The sequence below is a fragment of the Coloeus monedula genome (assembly GCF_965178545.1).
Source record: "Coloeus monedula genome assembly, chromosome: 18".
Lineage (NCBI taxonomy): Eukaryota > Metazoa > Chordata > Aves > Passeriformes > Corvidae > Coloeus > Coloeus monedula.
Window position 1 is genome coordinate 2,938,720 of NC_138798.1, and position 27,615 is coordinate 2,966,334.

Below are 27,615 nucleotides of genomic sequence, written 5' to 3' on the forward strand. Positions count from 1 at the left end.
AGAGGGGATTAACCTTAGCTTGGGTTCCACTTGCACAAATGCTTGGGGAAAATGTGATAAAATGGAGTCTGGAGAATGCAGGAGCTCTTTGAGAAGGGCTTGGCAGTCACAGGACATGGTTGGCTTAAATTGCATAGATGTGTGCCTTGGTAATAAACCTCTTTTAAAGAAAGCTCATGCTCCCTGCCTTTTTCTGCTTAGTCAGCATCCTTGTTTATTTAAAATCTTTCAAATAAATAAATTAAAAGGGAGAATGGCTGCACAGGATGTGCAATTAACATAATTTTTAATTTAAATCTTGGGTGAATTTTTTTCTCGAAAAAAATGTTAACTTTGTATTGAAATTGTATTGAAATAAACAGTTGGGCAGCCTCATTTTCTACCATCAAGTTGTAGTTTCTACCTCTTTTTTTTTTTTTGTCCTCTGAACTTAAATTTGTTTTACATTGCTGATAGGATTGAGATGCAGAACTTCCCAATAAACAGTGTAGGAGGGAAACCAGTTACCTGTGGTGGCTTTTAACAAGTAAAAGTGAAGAGATTGTTTGGGGTTTTTTTTAAATAAATGTGTGTACCTGCTGCTCCTTTAGGGTGTGACCTTTGGAGTGTTGCTTGTGGGTTCACTGGCTGTGTGTCCAGCTCCATGCAAACCTCTTGTGTGAATTCTACAAATGTATCTCATAGTGTGAACTACCACTACAAAATTAGTGGCTGGAGTTTTTTGATGGGGTGTCAGCCTTTAGCCTGACTGCAGAGTTCTGCATCTTGTTATTTTCCTCCAGTACATTCCTCAGCACTTAAGTGGGTTTTTTTTACTTTATCAGAAGTAGTGGTTTTGACTCCACCAAATGTTTCTTTGGGGTGATGCTGTGGTATAGCAACTTTCCATTTTTGCTGCTGGATGCTAAAGTTTAACAATTGTCAGGTTTTGCTTCAAGAGCAACAAATTGCTGGGAAGAAGAGAAAGAATAAATGAGCTTGGATCCAAGACTGTTCACTTACCAGACTGAAATGTTTTCAGTCTCTCTGGGTTTATACCTTGGGGTCACAGCAGTTACACTGAGACTGCAGTGACAGCAGCTCTGTATTAACATGCAATATCTAGATCAGTAATTGTTGAAAACTAGGGGTGACTTGAACACCTTAACTGTCTCCTGTTGGGAAATTGGCTCCCAGTGAATTCATTGTCATTCTACAGGTCGATTCCCTTCCTGAAGCTTCTGTTTGGGATTAGCAGAGCCCAGTGCCAGGCTGGGTAGGCTGTTCCCAGTGCTGTGTCTTGTCTCTCTGTGGAATACCTGATTTCCTCGGGAGAGAGCCCAGCAGCTCCTTCCTGCCCACTGCAGCTCCGAAGGAGCTGTGGCTGGGTCTCTCAGGGATCAAAAGCTGCCAGCAGCAGCTTTAACAGAGGAGTTGATGCTCGTAGAGGCATTAATTGCCATGTGAGTTTGTGCTGCTGTGCTGAGGCGGAACATCTGTATCCCGAGAGCTTTGCCTCCAGTTTTAGGTCACACACTCCCCTGTAGGCTGTTGTAGAGGGGAGTGTTTTTCTCTGAATTAGCAGTAGCAGCAGACAAGAAATGCAATCCTTGGCAGAGCTTAGAGTTTGCTTTGCCCCAAGGCTGAGGCTCCACTCATTTCTCTTGCCTGAAGGATTTTACAGGACTGATGAGGTGACCAAGTGGTCATTAGTTCTCTGGGCAGGTGAGGGGAAATTGCCTCCAGAACGGTGTTCACAGGAAAATGAATCCCTGCTCTTGCGTCACCAGAGAGCGAGTAACGTCTGTGAGTTGGCAGGTAGGGAGTGTAGGGAGAGAAATGGGTTTTAAACCTTGTCAGGGAATGCAGTGTTCATGGAGACAAAAAGCTGAATCGCCATGGCCAGGAAAACACCGTAGGCACTGGGTAATTTCCCCCTCTGTTCTGCCAGCATCACTGTGCAGCACTTTGTTTTTCCAAACCTGAAGTCTTTCATTCCAAACTGCTGGACAGAATGAAAATGTTGGGAGAATGCTCCTCTGCAAATCATCCTTGGGAGTGTTTTGCATAGAACTATTTCAAAATCTAGGAAAGTGTCCTCAATCCCTGCAGTGAGCAGAGCCCGAGGGACGCAAGTGCAGACGTGAGCCGTGTGTGCCAGTGATGTTGGGAGCTGTGGGACCTGGGCAGGGAGCCAGGGGAACGCAGGGTGATGGGGAGATGGAGTATGCTAGTGTAGAATGAGGAGGGACCTGCTGCTCTGTCCCTCAGCATCCTCACTTCCAGCTGTCCAGAGGCACTGTGCTGCCTTTTTGTGCTTCCACTGCTCCTGCAGCGAAAGAAGCCTGGATGGGATGAGTGTTTTCTGCCTGTAAGAAGAGGCAGGGGCTGACACTGGGCAGGAGGATAATAAGAGGGGAAAGTAGATGAGGTGGAATCCAAGGGTGCCTGAGAAGATGTGAGGCAGGCTGGGGACAGGGGCCTTGTGCACTGGGGAAGTGATGTCCCCTCTAAACCATTTGTAACGTTGTTGAAGGAGTGTGTCATGTCCTGCCAAAAGAAAGCACAGCTTTGCTTTGCACTTGGCTCCTTCTAATGCCCTTCCAGCACTCCCTGCCTTGCTTGCAGTGCCTGTCCCTGTGCCTGTGCCATGCTGGGCTGTGATTTTCCACCTCTGGCTGTGTAATGTGACCAGCTCTTCTCCTTCCAGAGCCTTATGTCCTTTTATATGGACACAGATTGGGCCTGGACCTTACTTCTACTGCACCCTGTACTTACCAGGGGACTTAGTGTGGGACCCATGACATGAGAATCGAACCCCTTGTAAGGGGTGAGCTTGTGAAAACCGACTAAATGCAGAGAAATCAGTCTTCATGTTGGATCCTTCATCAACTAGATTGAAAAACTCACTGTAAAGAGTTAGATCAAGGTGATAACACTCCAGGGAGCTGGGTGATGGCTGCTTTTGTACTGGCAAGGAGAGGAGCCCTGTTTGGCAGTGTAATGAAGCAGCACAATTGTGACATTCCCCTGTCTCAGGGTGTAAAGGTTGTGGGTTAGTGTGGCACTTGTTACTGTGCCAGGCAGGGAGAAGGGGGAGCTGAGAGGTGAGGAAAGGGGAATGGGATCTTTTAAAGGTGGGAGAGAGCTACAGGTAAACCTGGTTAGACCTGACAGACAGGACAGAAATGTTTGGAAAGGTACAGAAGGATCCCTTTTCAAAAAGAAGGGGTCTACAGAGTCTCCTGTATAATCTGGAACTATGAAATTTCTCATGGAAACGGGTGAGTTTTTCTGGTGGTTTTCCTCCTTTTACAATAGAAACACAAGACACGAGGAACTGTTTGGACATAGGTTTTTAACTGGGAGGAAAGAGCTGTGACGCTGCTGTGGTTGTAACCACAAACTAACTGACAGTTTCCTGCTGCAAGTAACTTTCTATAGATGTAAACCTTCATTTGTGTTTGTTTTTCTGTGCTGTTTAAATAGCTGAGAAAGGTTCTGTTGCTGCTAGGCTTCTATTTTTTGACAAAGTCTTTGTTGTAGTAATTTTGGGGGATGGTGGCATGAAGAGAGATCATTACAGCAATGATACAAACTTAAGTGGAGTCCAAAAAGTTTCTGTGTTTTACAGTCTGGTTTAATGTAGAAGTGAAGAAGTAACCCCATTAAATGTGTGTCAGACTGGTTTTGCAGTTACATTTGCATGTACAAAGCTCTGTTTATTTCTGAGGAGAAAAGATGTCATCATGTGAACCTGCCTGTGTGGCTGAGGCTCTTCATCCGATATTTCCATGGCATCATTACTGGCTTCTAATTCTCCTGCCTCCTTCCCACCCTTCTCCCCTGTGATGTGTTAAATATCACAGCTGCAAAAATGAGGGCACGTTTTTTCCCTGCTGTTCCCATTCCAGCTGGAAAACTCGGACAGAACCTTCCCTTGTGGTTTGTGATATTGTAAATAAAGGCTTGGGAGGTCACACGTTTTCCATCTCAAGTTATTTTGATTCCAGTGCTGGAATGGGAGGGGAGGAGAGGAATAAAAATAAAAACAAAAACAAAACCTCAAACTGTTGTAGCTTATTGTGGGAAAAAGAGCTCATTAATGCAAAGGGGAAGCAATTGGAAAAAAGGCCTTTGCAAGGAGGACTTAGTCTTTGACTGAAGCTATGACTTGGATAATTAGGGTCGAAGATTTCAAAGGAATCTTCTGTAAAGCTTTGAAATAAAAGTTATCTACAAAGCAGAGGCCCTGAACACCAACTCCTGTGATCTGGGGCTGTTGCTGGGCAGTTGTTATCTGCCTTTAGAGGTTCATCAGCCTGACTATAGGCGTGTGGGTGAGTGATTTTACCTATGTCCCTCTGAATGTGGTTACTCATACCCTTAAATGTCAGTTAAGTGGGCTTTAGGTGTGGAGTTGAGAAATTGTGGTTGTAAGGTCTTGCTGGCTGTGGTTGGGCGAGCCGGAGTCGCGTCCGCAGCCCGGGCAGTACCCCACGGGCTGAGGCATGGGGGGTGGGAAACCTGTTTGCACATTTTCTCAAGATTAATGGTGCAGTTCAGCCTTCTGAAAATGCCCACAGAATCGTGGCTGTTGCTGCTGCTGTTCACAGCTGGTGTCCTACATCTGCAGGCTTGGTCTCCTCAGCTGCGTCCCTTCTCATGTTGGTGTTTGAGGCTTTGTGTACTCACAGAAAACACTGGTTAGGTGTAACCTTATAGTATTTTTCTCTTTTGATATTTGTATAATCATGTTTTGGATTTATTAAGAAATGAGCTCAGGACAAGGTCCACTGGGCTTTACTACTGTGTGGTGACATGCTGGGCGTGATGAATATTGGTTTACAGAGGAGACATTAACACTTACTGGCAACTGTGTCTGCTCACTTTTGTTGAGTTCTGAAGAGGCCTTTTCCTGGTAATGATTTTTTCTGTTGTTTTTTTTTATCAAAACAGGATACAAAATGTGAATATAATTTGTCACTGCAGAACTCGCATTGTACCTTGACGCTACAGAAGTATTTCTTTTTCCATAAACTGTTACATTTATAATGTACAGCAGGAACAAAAGAGGAACATTCCACATCTAGATGTTAATCTCTGCACCGGGTAGTCTTTTGATTCAATAACTTTTCTTCCTTGATCTTCTTTTGTGTTTTTTTTTTCTTTAATAGGCACAGGACATATGGACATAAAAAATAATGGCCCAATTTCACCCCTGCTGTAGCTCATTGACGTCATTAAAGCTACAGCAGGGATGACTTGGCCCAGATTCTTTAAAAATAAGACCTGATGAACAACCCCTCCTGGAAAAGCTCTGTGGAGAAGGTTGTCCTAAGCACAGCATAGAGCAGATGTGATGCAATTCACCCCGACATTCAATAACATTCCCATTGGTACCATTCCAGTGAGATGCTGGGCCCTTCCTGGAGGGGACAGAAGGCTGCAGATGTGTTCCAGATGTGCTTTTACCATGTCATAATAGTGTGATGGAAAGGGGCAATTAATGAAGTGAGAGAAGGGCACCTAAGGTAGAGGCAGATCTGGGTGGAGACCTCTCTTGGAAGTTGTGGGAGCTGTCTGTGCCTGGGGACTGGGCTTGGCACATAGTGAGGCAGAAGATGGAAATTAATCTGTGGAAAAACTGTTGCCCTGAGCAGGTTTTTAGGAAGATGGCTTGGGTGTGTTTTTTATTTTTGTACTTTTTCCTCGTGTCTTCTGAGATGTCTGGGTATTGCCACACAGGGATCAGCCATCTGAACATGGCAGCTCCTGGCACAAGGGAGCACTACAAGGTTCAGTACCTCGAGGTAGGTCTGAGGAGCAGCTGCTTTTTTAGGGCATGTTTCCCTCCTTATAACCGAGCATATAAATAGAAATTCTAGGTAATGTAGATGAAAAAAGGCAACATAGATCATGGCAAAAATAGTAGATATGACCTTAAATGCTGAGTCTGAATTAAGCTGAAAAATATGCTTTCAGATCTGAACACACTGAAAACAGAAAGGTGAAAATGTGAGAGGTTCTCAAGAACTGTTGACTACTTTCTCTATACTGAAATAGTGGTGGTGATTCATGGATGGTGACTCCAAAAACCTTCACGCTAATGTACAAAGTGAGTTTTGCTCACTGTTACTTATTTCTCTCACTGCAGGAAGAAACACCCTTTAGAGGGCAGTCAGAGCCCCAAGCTGTATCTGAGGTGGGTGAATGCTTGATCACTTTTTGTACAGCCAGTATTCATTGCCCAGGGTATCTTTTAACTGAATTCTTGGTGGTTATAACTGTGTCTGGCCGAGACAGGTTCTCTTGCAGAGAGTCCAAGAAATCAGATAGTTCTTTTTCCAATGCCATACTCTTCTGGTCCACTGAATATAACTGCAGGAACATATAGTTCCCAAAAGGAAAATGCTTACTGTGGTTTTGGTGACAGCTGAAGCTAGCTTGGGGGAGGGCAAGATGGAGCAAATGGCACTTGTCTGCTTATGAGAGCATGTTCGTTTTAAGGGAATTGGAGTTGGAAAGTTTTTTGCAGTGAAAAGCCAGAATAGTGTCAAAGTGACATTGACTAGTATAAATAGTGAAGGGAGAATTAAATCTTTAAAATATATTCAGACCTTTGATTAGTCATCCAAAACTCTGCTGGTAAGACAGGGAAAGAAAGCTGGGCTTAACCTGATAAATGTCCTTCTAATGGTGGAAAAAATCAGAAAACCCAAGAATTTAATTCATGATATCCAGAGAGACCATGCAGCAGCTGGCAGCAGACTGCTAAGGAAGAGTATTAATCCTAGAGGAAACGGGGGGAAAAGGTAGCTGAAAACTCTGCAGCCTTAAGGACTTTTGGAAGTAAAAGATACTTGACGTAATGCAGATAAGGGTGATAAGCTTATTTTATTGCATAGAATACACTCTTGTCTGATTAAACTATCTTGCTTTGAGGTTCTCTTTCCTTGTATTGTCTTCATCCATTTCAAGCTCCCTTATGTCATTGTGGATGGACCTATTTAGGGTCTAACTCTGCTTTTACTGAGGTCAAAAGCAAAATTTGATGGGTGTGAAAAGAACCTGCCCTGGGACTTGAAGTGAACCCCCACCATCTCTTTCTAACCACACTGATGAGCAGCATGGGTTGAATATTTATGCCAGATCCAATAAAACCTTGATGAATGCAGAGAAGGGTTGAAGAGGGGATTCTACCTGAGTGAAAGAATGTATGAAAATTTTGAATTATATATCTTTGTGACTGACCCGTAGCAGTTAATTTTTCAGAGCCAAGGCTACATTGTCATGGGTTTTAGCAGAGTAGAGAAATGATTAATTTCTGGGGTATGCAGAGATCTTTCTTAATAATCAGAAGTGTGTCATCTGGTTGAAAATACAATTTTTCAGGAGGGAGGGAAGCTGTAAATGGGCAGCAGCTCGTTGTTATGGATGCAGTTAGGCAGAGCACACGCATCCCTGTGAACCAAGCCCGGCTCCCCCTCCGTGGCACTCAGGCAGTGCTGGGAAATGATGAGCTCCAGCCAAGTCTGGTTTCCCATCCTCTAGAACGTCAGCATGTGGATGTCATGCTGCACACGCGTCCCCAGGCTGTGGAGGGGTTATCAGGGAGATAGCCTGGCTGAACCCCAGCACTCAGAGTGTCTTGGGGCCACTTGTGATGGTATCTCAGCTTCACAGCTTTGAGTGGAAACTCCAGGAAATTCCAGTTCCTACTGAGGCAGTGTGTTCTGCAGTGCTGGTGTGTTAATCCCTGTGCACGGGCTGTGAGGGGAGAGGAGGATTCACCAGCACATGCACTGACAGATTCACATACCTGTTTTGTTTATGAAGAGTTACGAGCTGAAATCAATATGCAGATCAGGAGTGCTCTGAGTACCTAAAGAAAATCCTTTGACTGTGGTTTCTGCGTCATCCCAGCAGTTTATTAAAAAATAGAAAGCAAAAGAGGGGGATGCAAATACCATCCGTATTTATTCAGATTAAAAAGGAGTGTGGGGATGGAGCCATAGGGAGAAGGGGAACTGTTCAGTGCTGAAGGAGACCTTTCAATTTATTTGATGGGAAATTTTAATCTATTCTGGATGATTTAACTGTTAAGCTCTAGAGCAATAGACTGATTTCAGCTCATCACCTGCTAAGTGTTTGGGTTCTGCTTGGTGCTCTCAAGTCCTGTAGAGGCCCACGAGGTTCAGCTCTATTCCTCAGAGCTCACAGAGAGTAGGAAAGAATGAGGTAAAGGAAACTTTTTAAAAACACTGTTCGTGTTTATAAAAGAACAAAGAAAATAACCTTTAAATTAATTTGAGCTATCCCCTTGATCAATGACTCTAGTTTGTCCACTAATTCTTCTGTATATATAGGTAGAACACAGCCTATCAATAAAAGTTCTTTTAGTTTCTTACTATTTTGAGGTTTATTTTGATGGATTATGTTTCTAGGTAACTGTTGAAGGTTATTTCTGGGAAATGCTGCCAGAATGTTTATTAACATGTGACTAGACCCAGGTAGAGTCCCTTGAGAAAATCTGGCTCTTCTGTGCACTCTCAGCGAGGGGCAGTGACTGTGCTGAAGGGTGCGAGTGCTCCCAGTTCCCTGCCCACGCTGGGCCTGGAAATAACTCTGTCAATAGTAGAAATGTCACAGCAGGAATGACTCGCTAGATGTGCCCAATTCCATTTATCTAAATGAGCTGTGAGCCTGGATTTAACATGCTGTTTCATAGTTAAGATAAGAGTCACATGAATTAGATTATTGTCAGGGAAAAAGGGGTGCTGATATAAATACTTCTGTGGGAAGTTTGGAGAGCATTAGCAAGTCTTTTTACTTTTATGAACAGTAGTGGTCAAAGCAGTTTCCTGCAAGAGATGCTTTCCACATGATAGGAACTCCAGTCATTAAAAAAGCATGAGTCGGATTAAGAAGTGTAGGGTTATTTTAATTTGCCTTTGAGTCTTCAGATGTCACTGTAAGCTTTAATCAGCAGCTGTGCCAGTGAGGAGCTACCACGTGAAATGGAAGGGGAGGATGTGGGCAGAGATGCTCCTGGCTGAGTGGTTCAGGGGCTCCCCTGCACCCCAAAGGGTCCTGCCCCACAGGTGCTCACTTCTCCAGGATTACATGAGCACTTGTGACCCTTTTGTGGCCTTGTCAGCAACAGCCAAAGCTGTCTCTGTGGTTCGTGGAGCTGAGAACTTGTTCAGCAGAGGGGCTGGCATATGGACAGCAGGGTGGGTACCCAAGAGCACTCCTGATGCAGTGTGAGACTCCTGGGTAAGAATGTGTAGCAGAGATGCTACAGGTCTTGTGACATCAACTGCTGGCACCTGACTGTCTCCTGGGCAGTTGTCTGGTGCTGTTCTTTTAGGTGGACTTCAAAATACTATTTCCTCTTCTGTCTGGGAGTTTTCCTCTGCATGTGAAACAAACTCCATGAGCCCTTTGTCTTTTGTTTCACACCACCCTTAGGGCCTGTGGTGCCTATTGCTTTGAGCATGGCTGTGTTCCCTTGGGTTCAGTGGGCTATACAGCAATGACAAATGTTAACAGCTCAAATTCTTTTTTCTGTGTGTGCTTAATATGCAAAATGTCATCTGTGTTGTGTCAGAGGCAGTGATGAGCAGTTCTCTCCCTCCCTGTGTTCTCAGGGCACGGGTGCTCAATTTTGGCCCAGTACCAGTGATTTTGTCATGAGGAGCCAGAAGCAGGAAGGCATGGAGGGTGTCCCTTCTCAAGGTCATGGTGGGTACAGCACTGCTGAACTTCCGATAACCTGGAGGGGAGGGACTGTCCCAGCACTGCGGCTTCACTGGGGACGTTCTTAATGCTCATGTCTGGGTGGATGGCTCTGTACTGCAGGTCACGGTCAGGGACAAAGGCATATTCCCTGGACAGGATGGCAGGAAGTTCAGGAGGTGGGACAGCAGGAAGCAGTTCTGTGATCCCGAGCTCCTGCTGGTGGAAAACCTGCGCTTGTTCTTGTTTCTGCTCTGGCTCTGTGTTGGCTTGTGTTGAATTTTGTGGCATGTTCAGGGCAGTACCTGCCATCTCTCTAGACAGCTGTACTTACTCCTCTTGTTATCACCGTGGCTGTTCACTAGTGATAAAGGAGAAGCAGAAGAGGACCAGGATCCTGATACTTGGGAACGGGGCAATGCTTTCATTTGAATTTGTCTCTTGTGGTGGACAGTTGAGACACTGTGGAGATCTGCTTCCTTGAAGACCTGAAATGTGCTTTTATTGACTACTCAAACTTTGAAATCATGGTGGGAGAAAGTAGCAAAAACTATTGGAAAGCTTCCCTCCCCACATTTTCGTGCTGTCTTAATAGCTGCCTCTTATGAATTGAAATAGCCCCCTGTGCCATTCCCTTTATTTTAAATATAAGCTTGCCTCTACTGCAAATTAATACGTTCATTTAATAGCACAGTTGTCTTAAATCAAGTGGCTTCAGTGTTGCCAAACTCGTGGTGCTGGTAGCTTGGGGGAATATTCTGCCCAGCAGAGACACAGAGATGTGCTGCTGCTGCATCTTCTGTGCTGTGACCATCTGACACTGGACTTCTTTTTGCAGAAGAGCAGGGTCTGGTAACTCACACTACCAGCCTTTCATAATCCTCCCTGCCATGCTGATTTAAGGGAAAGTGTCAATTCTCCATCTCCTTCCACCCATGCCATCACACACACCCTGACTGTTGCACTTGCCAGCTTTCCTTGCCTGTGGAATCTGCCTCTTTCTCGTATCAATGCCTGCCATCAAAGTGGAGTGTGGGGGAGTGCAGGGTGCTGGCTGGTTTTGCTGAGGTGTTACCTGGGCTACTCCCAATAGCTCCTGAGCTATGGGGTGCTGCTTCCTGCTGTCAAAGCAGAGGAGTAACTCTGGCCAGGGGCTAAACTACACTGGGCTGTGCTTTTGGAGATTAAGCTGATTGCAGATCTCTCATAAATCAATCTTTCTGTAGTAATAAATAAATGCCTGCAATAGTTGCATTATTACAGTTCATGGAAGCTTTCAGAAAGAAAAATTTCCTGAATGAGCCGTTTCTTCAGTCTCAGCTGGCTTTTAAGGATTGGTGTCATTAATTGAATTTTGGCTTTTCTTCTGGAATGGAGCCTGTGCTCTTTGCTTGAGCACAGGCTGGTGCACATGAAAGAGAATGGGAGGAGGTAAAGTATGTGTGGCTTCTGTGGCTTTCAGGTTACTGGGAAGAGTGGGCAGCCTTTCAGTGGGGCTGCCTTATACTTGGGTCTTTGAGAGTGTGAGGCTTTCCCCACTGAAGCCCATGTCGTGGTTGTTGGTTGACTGTAGACACCTGGCTGCTTGTCTGCTGCTGACTCATTCTTCCTGCAAAATTTCTCTTAAAAACCCAAAATGTTGTCTCTATGTTACAAGTAGCCAGATTTTTCTTTCTCCAGGGTATGATACTTGTTGGAAATCGATCTTGCCTAATCCAGAGCATCGCAAATGTAATAATTAAGTGCTCCTTAATTTTCATAATCATTTGGTGGGGAGACAATAGCTTCTTTTTTAAAACTGGGCTTTGTCTTTTGAAAATACTCTGACCAGCGTTACATAAAAACCATATTGCAGCCCACCCTTAATAGCCACTAATTAGAGGGTCCTTTGTGAAGTGTTATCTGTTTCTGACATAAATTAATTAATATGGAACCAGCAAAATTCCTATGGAAACAAAACAGAAGTAAATTTAATACCAGATAAATGTGTATTCTGGGCTGTGAAAGTGATCACGAAACTCATTTCTTAAGAGGACCAGTAGAAGAACAAACAAATCTACAGAGATGTGGTTGTAAGCCTCAGCTAGAAGTGTATGTTTGTGGACATAATTAAACTTTAGTTAATAATGTATTGTCCTCAGTCTTGGCAGAGAGCTGTACTTGGGCTGTGGCTACACGTCCAAAGCATTTTTACTGGATTAACTTCTCTGTGCAGCCTGGTCTGGAGCTCTGAAAGCACTTGCTTCTTCAGTGGCTGCTCTGCATCTCAGCTCCAAGAGCACATGAACCCTTTCCTATGGCCATGGGTGGCTGTCCCTGTCCCTGACCTGTGCTGGGGGAGGCAGGGGGCCACTGGATAGACAGTCCTCCAAGAGCAGCTTGAGGAAGGGTGAAGTGTGTGAAGGTGATGCTTCATGATTCACTTTTTGCATTGCAAATCCTGTTTCGTAAGTAAGCCGCTTCCACCGATACCTTAAGCGATTTATTATCTCTCAGGGCTTTTCTTCACCCTGGAAAAAAACAAAAGACAATCAGTGTGTTTGAAACCTCTGTGCTGAGCATTATATGATTAAGTTGTAATTTTGAAGTGATGCGTTTGGGCGTATAATTTTCACGACCATCTTTGCTTTCAGAGGCCATAAAATACTGGTTCCAGCTGTAATGAAGTGCTGTACCTACTTACTATGTTCCTATCATTCTGTGTGTCTTTTGTTTAAATTATTAAATCACAGTGGCAATGGCCATAATAATGTGGTTGTTTTATGTCTTGGAACAGGGGAAAATAATTTTATTTAGTTGGAATAATGTAATTTCAACATGCCTCTGGGTTAGAGTTAAAGGGGGAGGTGATGCAGGTGGCTGGCAAGGCAGTGCTGTTCTCTTGATTTTCTGCAACGAATTCCACAGCCGTGGAGTGGCAGCATATTTGTTTTTAATGGAACAACTTGTGAGCAAACACTGGGATATTTATGATGACAAGGAAAGCACTAGAAAAATAGAGGCTATAAAATCCCACTCGTTAAGGGCAGCACATGGATAATTGGCTCAGTCAGGTGCATCTCAGGGGAGATGTGGATCTGAGATCTGGCCCAAGCCATTACAGGCAAAACACTTGAGCTCTTTGCACCTCTGAAGGCCATCTGTAGGGTAGGCAGCTCTGCCTGGGTGGTTTTGTGAGGCAAAGTGCCAGGGAAGGACTTGGAGATCCTCTGATGGAAACTGCTTTAGAGATAAGGTGTTTATTTCCCCTTTTGAAGGGAGAAGATGTGTGATGGTTTCTTGAATCAGGATGACTGCACCAATTCAGATCTAATTTGATAAATGAAGTATAAAGGCCCAGTGAATGACCTTCTGTAAAATACAAGGGTGCCTGAACCATTTGTTCTCTAAATCTTGCTTCACATCTCTGCGTTTCCTGCTCATGCTGTTCATTAGTCTCCTGTTGTTTTGGGGCTGATAATGGATAGCTGAGTGGTGATGCTGAAAACAAAGCTCCTGTATAAATAACCTGCTTTTCTTGGCATAAATTCTTGTGGGCATGGGGCACAAACCCTTCTCTTTTTACCTTTCTTTGTGTTTGTAGCTGGGCCCTGACATATATTAGTGCTCCTTACGTAGCCCCTCGAAGTCCAGTTGATCGAGGCATCTCTTCCCTTGGTGAAAGCTTACACTGTTGTGGCTGCAGCACAGACTGTGGTTTCTTTCCAAATGAATCATGAGGGGTTTACAAGCTGTAAAACTTCTCTGGAGAGCTTAAGGGTGTGACCAGCTTACAAGCGTGGGTGACTTTTTTTTTTTTTCTTTTTCTTTTTTTTTTTTTTTCTTTTTCTGGTTCAGGGGCTGAATATATCCTGAATATCTGCTTGGTGTTTTAGATTGCCAGCAGGATTTGTTTTTCCTTCAGATGGGATGCAGCACAATCCCAGAGTTTTGTGGCTGCCTGCAAAGCTTTGCTGGGACTCCCTTGGGAACTGAGTATAGGGAGTGATAAAACTTCATTAGTGTAAGTTCCTCCAACCAACGTAAACCTTTTACGAGCAATAAACTTATGCATTTGGAGGACAAAATCGCCCAATTCCCTGGCTGGGCTTTGCTTAAGGTAAATGTGTCTTTTTGCCTTCTGCAGCAGCTCTTTGCCTGGGGAGGCAGATTTGACCAGTCCAGCTGAATCCAAACCACTTCTCTCTCCCAAGACATTTGCTCTCCTGGTATTCCATGTTTGGTGGAAGAGCCCTGCAAAGGGGACTGTGGCTTGGTGGAGCTTGTTCCCTTGGGCTCATCCCTTGCCTCATGGGCTCTTCTGGCAGGGGGCTCACAGCTGGGAGGCTTTGCCATGCTGAGGTCTGGGATGTGCTGTCCTGCTCTGCCTCTGCCTGGACTTGGAACGTGTGAGCAGCCCTGGGGAGAGCTGGCACATCCATGTTTGTCTCAGGTGTGTGTGCTGGGCAGGGAAAACCTGGAAACCAAGGGTGTTTGCAGTAGTTTTGAGCTTTGGGTAGGGGCCTATAGGAGCATTTCTTGCACAGCATCTCCCAGGGCTCATCCCAGGTTCCTGCAGCTGGTCCCTCTATTCTGACTCAGCCTTGGCTGCCCCAAAGAGAGACTTCTCCAGAGCAGGGTACTGGCCAAGAAATCTGGAGCTGGCAGTGATACAGAGCTGGCAGAGGACAAGCCAAGCAGGTAGGAACTGTCAGGAAATTAGAGGGGAATATTTTTTTTCCGTTTTTCAGGCATATGCCAAGGGTAGGTGGTTCAGAAGGGGAATACCTGGCACAGTATGATGGCAACTTACCCAGCTGCCCTAACAGGATACTTTTGCCAGGAACCTTTGGACTTATTCTTTGTGGTGTAAATAAAATCAAATAAATAAAATACTTGTTACTATAAATAAAACGGAATGAGTATGATTACCTGGAGTCTCTGGAGGCACCTCACACGGTCAGCATTTGTTCCTTTCTCCCTCTGCAAGCAATTACTGGAGAAAGAGGGAGCCATCAGTGTGCACAGGCATCAGCCAGGCAGCATGGAGGCTCATAATAACTTTCTTCTATGATAAAGGAGATATTTTTATAGTCTGAATTTTTTATTTTACTTTCCCCCTGGTGGGAGAGAATTACTGGTGATGATAGTTGGTAGGCCAGCTCCTGTTGGGAAGCACTGAATGGAGGAAGGATTTATTGAAGGGAATGTGTGGCAAAATCCTTTATAACACACGGGGTTTTTTTCCCCCCTTTATTTAAAGAGGTTGTTTATAACTAAGAGACCATTAGTGCCCAGGAGGTAATTTTGTTGTAGCAGTACCTTATTGAATGAAAGCTTGGTAGTCTGTTTCTGGATGGAAGCCTTGGGAACAGCTCCTGTGTAATGCTGTACCTAAGCTTTTTTTTCATTTCTCCTTTTTTCTACTTTAAATTGCAGTTGGTGCCGTTCCTTCCCATGTAGTTGAGCAAACAGCTTTGTGAAGTACATGTCAGCATTTGAATTATGCTTCTCATTTACTGTAGCCAGTTCCAGGCCTCTCCTTTCACCCCCAGGGTTTCTAGAAGATTTCTTGACAAATCTCCCTTTTCACCCCCAGCAGCCCAGAGACAAAAACCCAGGAGCTCCTTTGTGTGCTGCTTGGCTGCTTTGCCTGGCTTGCTGATGCAGTTGGAGAAATTCTGTGTTCTTTGCAAAGGATACTAAAATTGGAGGGTGGCAGAAATGTCAGGTTACTGCCCACAGCTCTGCCTGTGCTAAGGAGCAGTCAGAACTTACCAGTGTAAAACCCTCCACACAAGGGAGTAAACAACACGGATTGACTGGTGTGGGATGCTGAGCACTCAACATCCCATGTAAAGTGGGGTTTGTTACTTCTGGCTTGAATACCGACCTCACACTAATAATCCTATGTTTAAAGCATCTGCCAATCTTTCCCCACTGTAGCTGTTAAGAGATAAGAGAGAGAAGTGTATGGCAAAGACTGAGGATCATTGCAGGAGCTGTGTTCCTGTTTGGTTTAAAATAATCTTTCATGTGATCAAAGAAAGGGTGATGTGTTCCTAATTATCTCCACTGTAAAATCTTTTGAGCTGTTGCTGCAGGATGTCTAATCTAGAAACCTCTCTTGGTGATAAAAATGGTGAGGGAAGGTCATGTGTATTTTGCTTCTTGCCCCTTTTACCCTCCCTTTAGTTAAAGCATTTGGGCTGGAATACACTGAGCTACCCAGGTGCAGAGGATATTACAGATTTCCATACTGCAAGCCCTAATTTTAGCTTCACTCTGCAGGGTTCATGCCAATATTCACCCACTTGCATTTGCACTTTGGGTAGCACTCATTACACAGTGTGAGCTTCGCACATGTGCCGCTCCTTCTGCAGGGGTGATTTGTGTTCCCACAGCCAAACAGTGGGGTCTGCGTGGGGCAGGGGCTGGTGGGAGGCTGCTCACAGCTGTGGATGTTTCCCTGCAGAGCGCTGGGCTTGCTGCAGCCTCTTGGAGCCAGTTGGGTGGGAGGAGGGGGAAGAGAGCTCTGTAATTCCCTTCTGCTCTTCAGTGAAGTAGAGAAATGGCTCTGCATTGCACGTTGTGCACTTTGACTGTGGAAGGACTCCCAGTCCAATTTGTCAAGGCAGAGACTTGACGTGAGTCCAAATGTACTTGACAATAGTCTCTCTGCTGTCAAAACCTCTCCTCCTCCTGTGATAAAAACACAGCTCCAAAAAACACTGCTCTCCTTCCTTCCTGTGGCTCTTAAGAAAGACTCTGCATCCCAGAGCTGCTCTGGGGAGGAAGTTTTTTCCTGGATTCAAAGCACTTACCCATTTCCCATTAAAAAGATTTGACAGAGCAGCGGATTCAAAACAAGATAGCCAGAGAGAATTTGGATTTATGCTTTCTTTAATTGGCCCACATAAGATTTTATTTACTGATAGTGTCCAAAGGGAGCTGTCGAAATATTGCAGAAAGAGTGAACGTGTCCATTGTGGTAATGTGCTTTTGATAAATGCATTATGGCATAGTTATGAAGTCAGGAAGAAGCCTTAATTACTGTTATGAAGCCATTAGAGTCTAAAGCAGCAATTTGAGCTCTTGTTGCAATTGTGTTTTATATTTCTTCACCGAAGACTTCAGCACCAAAAAAAGTGCTTGTTTTAGAAGGCAATTTATGCCTTTTATTTCCTTTGCCTTTTTAAAATGGTGCAGAAGTGACTGTGATAGCAGTGAGCTCCATGGATTCACATAAATAAAAAAATCCCACAGCCTTTGTGCAGAGCATGTACGGGAAATTCGAACAGGGAAGTGATGCCATGTGGCCTGCTGATTGTTTTGTTCTGTTATCCATAAGAAATTACTGAGCTTGATTCTCCCATCATAAGAAAAAAAAAAATAGAGGGAGAGAGGGCAGAATTGGTCTTGTGTAAATCTTCCTCTGGGGTGAGGGAAGGAGAAAAACTGGTCTTGGAAACTTCTTATTAATGAAAATTGCTTTGGGAGATCAGTCAGTGTTATAATAACCTACAGACGGGGTCAACAAATTGTCTGTCCCTGGAAGCCTCTGTTTTCCACATCAGCTGTTCCCCAGCACAGCCAGAATCTCGCTTGGGTCTCCCCTGACAGCCACCACAAAGCAAATTACTTGGAGCTGACTCTTCTACCAAAAATGTGTGCAAAAAAAAAAAAAAAGCTTTGTTTTTAGATGTTTAGGATCTTTTTATCCTTTAAGTTATTCAGCAAAAGACTGTTTAATGCTCACTCACCTGTTTTTAGTGCTTTGTAAATGTTCTTTGACTCTCGTGTAGCACATTATTTATAGCAGATGTTAATTTAATGGCGTGAACTCTGTTACTGTTCAGCATACAAGCATCTTAATTTCAAAAACAAAACTGACAAACGGGGTTGTAAATCAAAGGTTAACAGGCATAGCAACACGAAGGCATTGTTTGCTTGGTTGTTAAACTGATACTGAGCTGCTTTCTTAAATGGAATATTTCTTTAGCGACAGGAAGGCTAAGTACAAGTCGTACTGTTATGAGAAAGGAGGAATGATCCTTACTTAGTGTTTTTCCAAAGCTGATTGCTTAAAATAATTGCAGGTGCAACATGGTAGTGCTGATGGTTTTTACAGCAGTTGTGGGAAGCAGCTGTCGGTGCCTCCAGCCACTCTCTGGGGGCTCCAAGCTGCCTCTCACTTGGCCTTAGTCTGGGCTCTGACTTCTGGCTGTTCCTTGGAGTAGACTGCCCAGACAAGCTGTGGCTGCTCCATCCCTGGAAGTTTCTGTGATTCTAGAGAGCAGTGAGGCACTTTGCTCATAAGGTTTAGTTAGAAAGCACCAGTTAAAAGAGCCCTTCCCAAGAACAGGGATATATCCCTGGTGCACCAAACCTCCCAGGGCAGGCAGGCTGGCAGGATGGTGGCCTCCACATCCAGCACTGTGGGGAGTCTTGGGTCATGTTGTTTGTGCTCAGTCTGGGATTCAGCCCCTTCAGTTGATGCTCAAAAGATGTCAGAGATGTTGAGAATGTCTGCTCAATATGTTGAACCAGTTTTTAACTTTCCCAAAGTGTGTTTATCTTTGCTGTCCAGGGTGGTTTGCGAAGGCTCTGCTCTTGGGATGGTTTTTTGGTTTGAGTCCGTTACAAGTAATAATAAAAAAAAAAAGGGCAACAAAACCTTCCCAAACTAATGCCCCCCAGCCCCCTCCACCCCCAACACTTAACTGTTCCAAGGCTGTGTGGTTTTTGTCTCCATGTGCTTTCAGCATACTGAGCTGGGGAAGGTGATGATGGTAAATATCACTCCCTTGTTTTCAAAAGCTGTTGGGTAAGATCTCTCATTGCAGCATCTGAAGTATTACTGGAAATATTCAGAACTGTTACAACAATGTCTCCAGTGTAATTTTTTCTTTTCCAAAAGTCTTTCCCTTCTTATTCTTAATTTTGGGTGGAAGACACTAATCAGAGAGATTCAGGTGTCAGCAAAACGTTCCAGGCTCCTGAATCATGCAGCAGAGCCCAAGTGCTGAGACATTCCCCTTCCCTTTGGATAGAAACATTAATTCTCAGAGTGCACTGGGTAGTGCTGCTGCAGCTATCATCATATCTGTGTGTTTTCAAACTAAAAATGCTTCCAGTTATGATGTTTGTCCTGATTGGCTATTGTTAGAGGTGTTCTGAAATTGGGTTGACTTCTTGAAGTCTGACACATGGCATAAAAATTCTCTCTGTGTCTCATCTCTGTAGAGTGACAACACTACAGATTAAACCTAAGCATTACTACTTCCAAGGTGAACAGCTAAGTATTTTTTCCTCTCCAGAGCACTCTATACACTGGATAGCTGTACAATTAAAATGGATATATCTTTACTTGCTTAATCTAATACCTATCATTTCCTCTTTGTTTCAAATTTGAGTCATTTGGGGCAGTTCATGCTTCAGAGATCTAATTTAAATTAATTTGTTCACAGCTGTGAGCTTGTAAATGTGTTAATCAGGTAATGGGAAGCTCAAAAGAAACACTGGAAGAGTCCAGAAAAAATTTAGGAGGTGATTCCTCTGCTCTCCAGGCACGGTTCTGTTGGGTTGTCATTGTTCCAGTCGGTTTCACCAGCCCCCAGCACAGCCCTTCCACAAGTGTGCCTGTATTTATTTAATTCAGAGCATTTGGTGTCAATGTCCAGCTTGCAGTTTGGTGCTGTTTGACCATTTTCTAGTTTGTTAAAATGTCCCCCAAAAGATTCCTGCTGAACCTGCATTTCCACTGAAAGGGGCTGCCCCACTTGTCCCTGCCCCAGTGAGGGGATTTTAACCAATTCAGCTTTGTCCCTTGCAGAGTTTCCTGGGAAGTGTTTCACCCCAGCTACACACACACACACACACACACCCCCCAGCAGATGTTGAAACCAACCATTCGTCTTCAGGCATTTGGGGCAAATGCCACCAGAAAATGGCACAGAGGACAAAAAGTAAATTTGCTTTCTAAAATCCTCTCAGCTATTAACTATTACAGATATAATTAGAAGCACAGGCAAGGATTATTATCCTATAAATGCCTTTCTAGTCTGTTCTGCTTTTGTAACCTTTTCTTTCCATCTGTCATCCTGCCTTGCTGTGTTGTTTCTCCTTGCAGCCTGGCGTCTCCACCATCGTGTCCCATTGCTGCCTCAGTGCTTTGCATTGACTCTGTTTGCTTTTTCCCTCCGTTTACGTCAGAGCTCTCGTTGCTTGGCTCTGCACTGGTGTTCTCGTGAAGCCACCATCACTCAAACAAATAGGTGGTTCTTACTGCTGCAGGGAAATGAAGAGCTGCTCTCTGCAATTGCTCTCTCCCCAGGCTGCACATCTTCCCCCTTTGCCACTTGGTCGATAAGGATTTTTGGAGTTTGTTGTTTTGTTTTTAAAGTGCCTTGGAAGTGGAAGCTTTGTGTCAGTTGGTCCCTGCAGGTGCTGGTGTGGGAGGCAGAATGGGTCCCTTGGAGCAGGGATGCCAGTCTATGCTGGAAAACTCCTGTCATGCAGGAGCTGCGTGGATACGGTGGGAAGGAAATTAACAGCTTTCCTGTAAAAACATGCCACAGTTTGCCCAAACCTGTAAACTGGATGCCTGAGAGCCCCTGAGTGGGTAGGGGATGTGCCTCAGTCCCTGGAAGTGCACCTGAGCTCAGATGACCAAGCCCTTCACTGCCTGCACACTGTGGTGTCCTGGAGTACTGGAGAACCCGGGCAAGAAATCATCTGACGTGGTGTGAGGGTGCTGGCCTGAAAAACCCTTGGTAGGAGCCACACAGCTTTTCCTCCCACAGATGGTCACCTCAGGCAGGACCTCTGTAGTGTCATTTTATACGTGCTCTTCCATGTGCCTGTGTCAGTGAGGGCTGAGGGTGCTCAGCATCTCCAGGACTGGGATCCAAGGTGCACAGGCTGGGGCACCTGCTGAGCAGTGCCAGCACCTTGTAAAACAAACAAACCCCCCTAAAATCCACACTCATCATTTCCCAGACACAGCTGAGATGTTCAGCCTTGCCCAAAGGGAGATCGATGGTGTGTTTGGACTCCCTGTTGCTTTCCGTGGAGGTGAGTGTGTTGATGTTATTTAAGGAGTTGGTACATAATCAGTCTTAAAATTAACTGCCTGCCTGTTGACTTGTCACCCTGCGAATGAAAACACATTGCTTGTAATTTGTTTGACATTATTCTGTCCTGTTGTCAGGCTTCTAATTACATTTAGAACATAACCCAGATGTCTGTCTGTCTCCTGTCTCTCTTTTTTTTTTTTAATTTTTATTATCATCATCATCATTATTATTATTTATCTTCTTCATTGTCAAACATGGAAGGAAGTATTTCTCTGAAGTGATGGAAGTCTGTTTGTTCCTCTCTGTTTTCAGGAGATTAGTAGGTGGTTGCAGGCTTATCTCTTGAAACTGCTCCTTTTAAAAGAAGATGTCACTTTGTGCATCCAAAATTGCTGATCCCTTGTGACTTTGGACTGACCTTCTGTGTGCTTTAGGGGTATTGAAATATGTTTCTATCTACATTAAAGTATTGCTCTAGGTACTTCTTTCTAAATACGATCACATTCCCCACCTTATTTATTTTTAAAGAAGAGATAAATTGCTTGGGCTTTTAGAAGTTTAAAATATTAATGTATTTAAATATAACAGTGGAAGAGAGGCGAGGCAGAAGGGGTTGCCCTTTCAAAATGTGCACAGGTGAGCAATTTTTTATGGAAGCCATTGGATAAGCCTGTAATGCTCCTTGCCAACAGTGGCTTCTGATGATTAGCAAAGGAAATTCTCACTGCCCACTGTGATGTTTTACTGCTCCAGCCCTATCCCGTAGCCAGAATTTTCCTCAAACATCAAGATTTTAAGCACCAGAACCACAATTTTTCTATAGAATAGTGGATCACCAATGTAACCAAGACTGGTTTTCCAAAAGCATTAAGTCACTTAAACATCAAAGCGCTGCTACTTCCTTAATGGGACTTCTGAACACTTTACCACTGTTGCCACTTGGAGAAAACTCTGTTGGCCACTGAACAAGCTTCATTCCCCTTGTGGTGGTTTGTTTTTAACTGATTTAAGTTTGCAAAGCAACAGGAGTTTGTGGTAACTGTATTTAGGGATTAGAAACTTGACTCTTGGTCCCTGCTGACTTGGGTTTTTTGGTATTATTGATCAACTATCCTAGCTCTGAGCTGTGAGGATTGCTATTATATTTGGACACTGTTTTCTTAGGCAAAAGAGTCAGATCTGGCTAGCTCCAGCAGGGCACAGATTTTTCTGTTCTGCAAAACCTTGTTCAAACAGAGCTCGTGGCAGGGAAGAAGGTGAAAGTGTATGAAAGACACAGTGGGCTGTGATAAGAGAGAAAAACTGGGAAGAAAGAATAAAGGACATAAAGCAAGTGTTCAGTACAAGTGATACATGTGAGCCTTAGGCACAGACACTGCAAATTATTATGTGGTCCCTGCCATTAGTACAAATACATCCCTGATTTTCCCCTCTGCATCCCAGCCAACGGGATCTTAATGAAGGACAAACTATGCAAACAAATTCCCTGAGCCACTTGTGCCTCAGCTTGAGACAAGCCATGTTCTGTATCGCCTGCGTTGCTCTGAGTCGCTGTGATGGTGCTTTTTGATCTACTGCTGTTGTTCCGTGGGGTCTGGGCATCTGTCAGTCCTGCCACCTGTGGAGAGGGCTCCTGGCTGTGCTGCCAAAGGTCGTTTGAGTCTGTAAAACTGCAGGGACAGAAATGAAACTTTGGTTTTTTGTGATGGAAGAGCCGCTTCCCCAGAGGGACAGAACTGATGGGCAGTGTTGGGCTTGGCTGAAATGCTGCTGGAGTTTGCAGTTGGGAGAGAGGCTGGAGAGGGGGATGTTGTCACTTGAAGTTCCTCTCTGATCCCTTCTTGCTTTTGTTGGCAGTCAGCAGTTAAAAGGGGAAAAGGCATTTCTGGCTCTGGGCATCTGGGCCCAAGCCTGGCTTCCACTTCAGTTGGCCTCAGCTGCCCCTGAAGATCCTGGCCCTTATAGGAGCTGACAAACAAGAATGAATTGGTGACTCACCAGCACAATAATGTCAGAAATTCTAGTTTTATTTTGCTGTTCCTGCATGTTCTTCAACCTGTAACTATTTAATGTGTTTTTTAGCCTGAAGAGAGGCTCCTGTGTCCATGTACAGCAGAGGATGAAAATGCAGAGTGGGTGCTTTTGGAAGAAAAGTCTCTTTGGTGCAGTGGGATGCTGCAGGTGGATGGTTTGGCTTTCACCAATAGAGGGAGGATTGGCAGAGCCTGGTTTTAGTCCAAGTGGTTGGTGGAGCAAAAAAAAATGGTTTCTGTAAAGGTCTGGTGTTTGGTTTTCTCCCTTGTTTTTTCTCCTGAAGCAGCACAAGACAGAACTGTGTTAACTACCTACATTTGAGTTCAGGAAGGCTCTGTCTGTGCATGTTTTCACAGACTGAGGCTTTAAGTGGCAAGTTAATTCTTGGACTGAGAGGGGGAAAAAATCCTTGGAACAGCAATGAAGCTATGTCAGTTTTGGGGGGGGAAAGATCTTCAGAGAAGAGGAAAAATATGCTAATTTATAGTTTAGCTAATGAAGTAAGAAGTTAAGAAGATACAACAACATACATTTCTTGAGTTGTCTTTGTATTTATTAGTTGATGTGTTCACTCAGTGTGGTTTCCAGGGGTATGGCTTTTCTTTCTCTTCAATGAGGAGAAGTTATCTTAATAAATTAAGGGATTTATTAGCAGGAGCCATGTGTTTTCCAGCCTTCAGCCAGGACCTGCTCTCAAGGATGCCGTGATCCCCCTCACGTTTCTCTTTGAGCGCAGAGCAAAATGTACATTGCTCCTGGGTGTGAGCACATCACACAGGTCCCTCCTCAGCCGTGGGGACTTTGTTCTGTCCCTTGTGACAATATGCTCAGTGTCTAAACTGTATCAATTGTATGTGTGTGTGATTTCAGTTTGGATTTTTTTTCCTAGTTTGACTTTGTCTCTTCTAGCTGTACTTTCTTGTTGTTCCACAGTAAGCTTGGATACTAATCATATGGTATTCACCCTCTCCCACCGTGACAATAACAGCTGCTTGATCATTTTTTGTTAGAATTTGAACTTTACAACTGCAGCCTTCCAGAAAATAAATCAACCAAAAATACCCCAAAAAACCCAGCCTATGAAAAACCCAGTAAGGCTTTGAAGAAATGTCAGTGTCATTTAAATATGTAACATGCCACACTCCGGCTTTCTCTCTGTACCTGCTGTCTAATTTCCCTTCTCTCAATAGCTCTGACTAATGCTGGGGTCTTTCCCTGTTGGAGCTCTGCTATTTATGAATAGAGCAAGTCCTGTCTGTGGGCTCGTGAATGTGTGGAGTATAGGGTGCGCTCAGATTAACAATGTGCATAAATAGCAGAGAGCTGAAGGACCAATCTTTGGAATAACAATTGTGAAGAGATGACCCTGTTGAATATGTGATGAAGGAAACAGCTTTTCTTTGGTTGCTGGCCCCCCTGAGGGTGAGGGTGTGTTTCTGTTGCAGTACTTGCCATGAAGAGTCAAGTTCAGCACCTATAGGTGATCTCTTCATGAATTCAGCTGATCATACCAGGCTGGTTTTTTTGAAATGGTGCTGAGGGCACTTGCAACAGAAACGATGATTTATTTTCCTTTATAATCACAGAATGGCTTGGGTTGGAAGGACCTCAAAGATCACCTTGTTCCAACCCCCTGCCTTGGGCAGGGACACCTTCCACTGGGCCAGGTTGCTCCAAGCCCTGTCCAACCTGGCTTTGAACATTTCCAGGGATGAGGCATCCACAGCTTCTCTGGACAACCTGTTCAGTGCTGCCGAGTGAGTTATCCTGCTGCTGCTTTACTTTCTCCTCTGCAGCAGGCTGATTTTTCAGGGTAATCCTGAGTGTACTCATTTGCAAAAGGCTCATAGGACTGGCTCTTTGACACAATTATTTCTAAGGCTCTTCCTCCTCTTACTGCAGCCCTCCTGTGTGTGTTCACCAGATGTTCACATCACACTTTGTGTTCCCCTGTATCCCCGAACTATAGAGGAGAAAACAGGAGTGCTGTTAACCTGTGTAGTGCTCCTCTGGAAATGGAGAGCTGCCTCCTCATCCTCACAAGGAGGAGAGAGCAAACTCTCTTCTACGTGGTTTCCTGAGAAAGGCTTCAAGTGCTTTCCAGCCCTTCAGTGGAAAAAAAAATCCTGGGAGCACAATGCTGTTGCTATTTAATTACTGTTACTACCTAGTGCATTTAGGACAGCATTTTAAGTGTAACTGGCATGAGGGATTTGCTAAACTCATTACTTGTTGTGCTTGTAACAACTTCTGTATCTCCCTGGCCCTTCTTGGGGAGAATAATCCCTTAAAACATCTTGAAAGAAGGGCTAGAGAGAGCCTGCTGAGGCCAGGGCAATTCAAAGTATGTGGTGGTAATGTTGATGCTCATTTTCTGCTGAGTGTCTGGAACTCCTGTTAGCATAAAAGATTTGATACACTGGTTTCAGTGCCGAATAAGCATAAAGATGCCCTTAGCTGCGTTTCCAGGAGGCAGCTGACACAAGGACCTTATCTCTGTAACATTTCAGCAATGATAAGGCATCTGTAGCTCTTTCCATGACACAGTTTAGTAAATCCAGCAGCAGCCCTTTGCCCGACTCGAAGAGAAGATGTGGAGCTGCTTTTTGACTTGGCTGCACAAAGTGGTGTGTAATGAGCACTCTAAGATCGGGTCATTTGTCTATTAAGTGTGAACTCTGATTTCAGTCTCGTTGGGCTCTGGCTGCTCTGGTTCAGTCTTCCATGGTCATCCCTGCACAAGGATCTGCTTCGCAGCAAGGATAGGGACTGCAACGTGTCACTTTTTGGTTCTCTCTTTGCACATCTCCTGTGTAGACAGTGGGAGGAATGTGCTCCTGAGGTGCCCCGGGACATGGTGCTGCCAAGCAAATTAAAGCCTGGTTGGGAGCAGTGGTGGCTCAGCTTGGTCTTGGGTGGGTGGGGCTGTTCTCACGTGTGTGGCGATGACACTGCAGTAAAGATCAGTATCTCTTCATGGTATTTCTGGGACTGTCACGAACTGGTGCAGCTCCATTATTAATGTTGACCTTTTCCCTGCCCGATGAAACATCCATCTGCAGCATCCACTGCAGAGGCTCAGGAGAGCAGCATCCTGATACCTGCTGTCAAAAACGGTCCCTTTTCCCCCTCGTTGTGAACCATCTCTTGTGATGTTTTCCACATGGCAGCCCTAAGTATGTAAAGACGTGTGTGTTTTCTGTGAACACAGCTGCTGCTCTTGACCCATCTGCCAGGAATTCTGCTCTTCAGACACAGCTTGCTTCCTCCTGGTGTCTGTCTCCCTGTTCCATCAGAAACAAACATTTTAACACAGCTTTGCTTGATGCAAAAGAATAACACACTCTCCTTTTAAGGACATGGTTCAGAGCATGAATGAATCCAAGGATGGGCTGAATCTGCTGTCAGATGGGTGTTTTAGTTTGGGCAACTGTATAAAGTATTTGTCTCTGTGGAAAAACTCTTCTTTCCCTGCATAAAAATTCCCTAAGCAAGCGTGCCTGGGCAATGCCAAACCTGGTTAGTGTAGGGTGAAGCTTCTTGAGAGTCTCTGTCCTTCCTGCTCAAAAGAAAACAGAGTCCATGCTTCATCCTTAATTGAGTTGAGTTTTGCTCAGCTACATGAGCTTTCTCAGCTGCACAACCAGTATTGGTACTGGAGAAAAAACAGCAATTTGTTTTACTATTACAAGGAGGAAACAAAGGAAAAAAAATGTGAAGAACCCCTCAAACACAGAACAAACTTAGGATCAAGCTGCTTTTGAAACACCTGCCTCTCACCTCTGCTAAAAAGGGCACATAACTGAATTATGGAGGGCCTGGATAATGCAGTCAGGAGTCTTTCCACACCATGGTCATCGTGCTGCCAAGGGTGTGCTCACGAGATGTCCTCTAATCCAGTTAGAAGTGCTCTTCCAGGAACCATATCATTATAGAGCTGGAAATTCTGGAAACTGGGTGGACACAGTAATCCAGGAGAGCTGCTGTGCTCTTCCCTTCTTTGTGCTAAAAATGTCTCTGGAACGAGCCGTGTCCTGCTCTGGCTCTGCTCCTGCTGGCTGGGCACAGCAGCCTCCGAAGGGCTCCTGTCCCCTCCTGGTGCCCTGGCTCTGGCTCCAGGCACTGGGAAGGGCTCTGCAGAGCTGGATGAAGCCTCCTCTGTCCTGCTGTGCTTCTTTTCCCTTTGGGACCACCTTGCTCATGAAGTGGTTGGTTCTTTTTCACCATCAGGAGGGGCCTCCTGGTCTTTTCATCCCAGAGGTTAAATTTTTTATGTAAACGGGTCTGCTTTGGTCCATAGGTTGCATTGCCTCTTCCTGGCTCTTAACCAGGAGAGCATCTGATTGAGCTTGAGCTTTCTGCCTTACAGTGCTGTGATTTGATGGGAAATAGTGACAGGCACTGGAGGAAAATCAGCTGCAGCATTTGGGCTCTCTTTTCTTGCTGTTAGGTATGTTTGTTTGTTTGTTTGTTTGTTTTACTATGCTGTGCCCTGGACAGTCTGCTTGGCCCCCCCTGCCATTTGGTAGGTGTGTGCTCTTTTAAAGAGGAGCACATTTGAAGCTGGAGTAGCAGCTTCTGAAATTCCTCCTGTGCTGCAGTCCTTCTGAGAAGGAGCAGTGTTGCAGGATGGGCAGTGACTCCAGGGGAGCAGCCTTCATTCCCTTGGAAGAGCTTCCTTGATGTGAGCTCTCTGCAGTATGATGTTGGATCTGATGCTGCCGTGTCCAGAAGACATCTGGGCCTTTTTATTGTAATCATGTTTGTGCATTCAGACCAATTTTGATGGTTATGAAGGTTCAAA

General features: G+C 44.7%; 1 protein-coding gene across 7 annotated transcripts in view; it reads left to right on the forward strand.

Moving 5' to 3' along the window:
• The window catches only part of PITPNM2 (phosphatidylinositol transfer protein membrane associated 2), a gene marked incomplete at its 3' end in the record, with an annotated part of 123,084 nt that overhangs the window by 15,269 nt on the left and 80,200 nt on the right, over positions 1–27,615 (forward strand). The window contains exon 1 of one of the 7 annotated variants that reach the window (XM_082293558.1): positions 6,173–6,184. The exons of the other annotated variants lie outside the window; for them this stretch is intronic. Of the gene's footprint in view, positions 1–6,172; positions 6,185–27,615 lie in introns of those variants that run through there. 7 annotated transcript variants of the gene reach the window in all.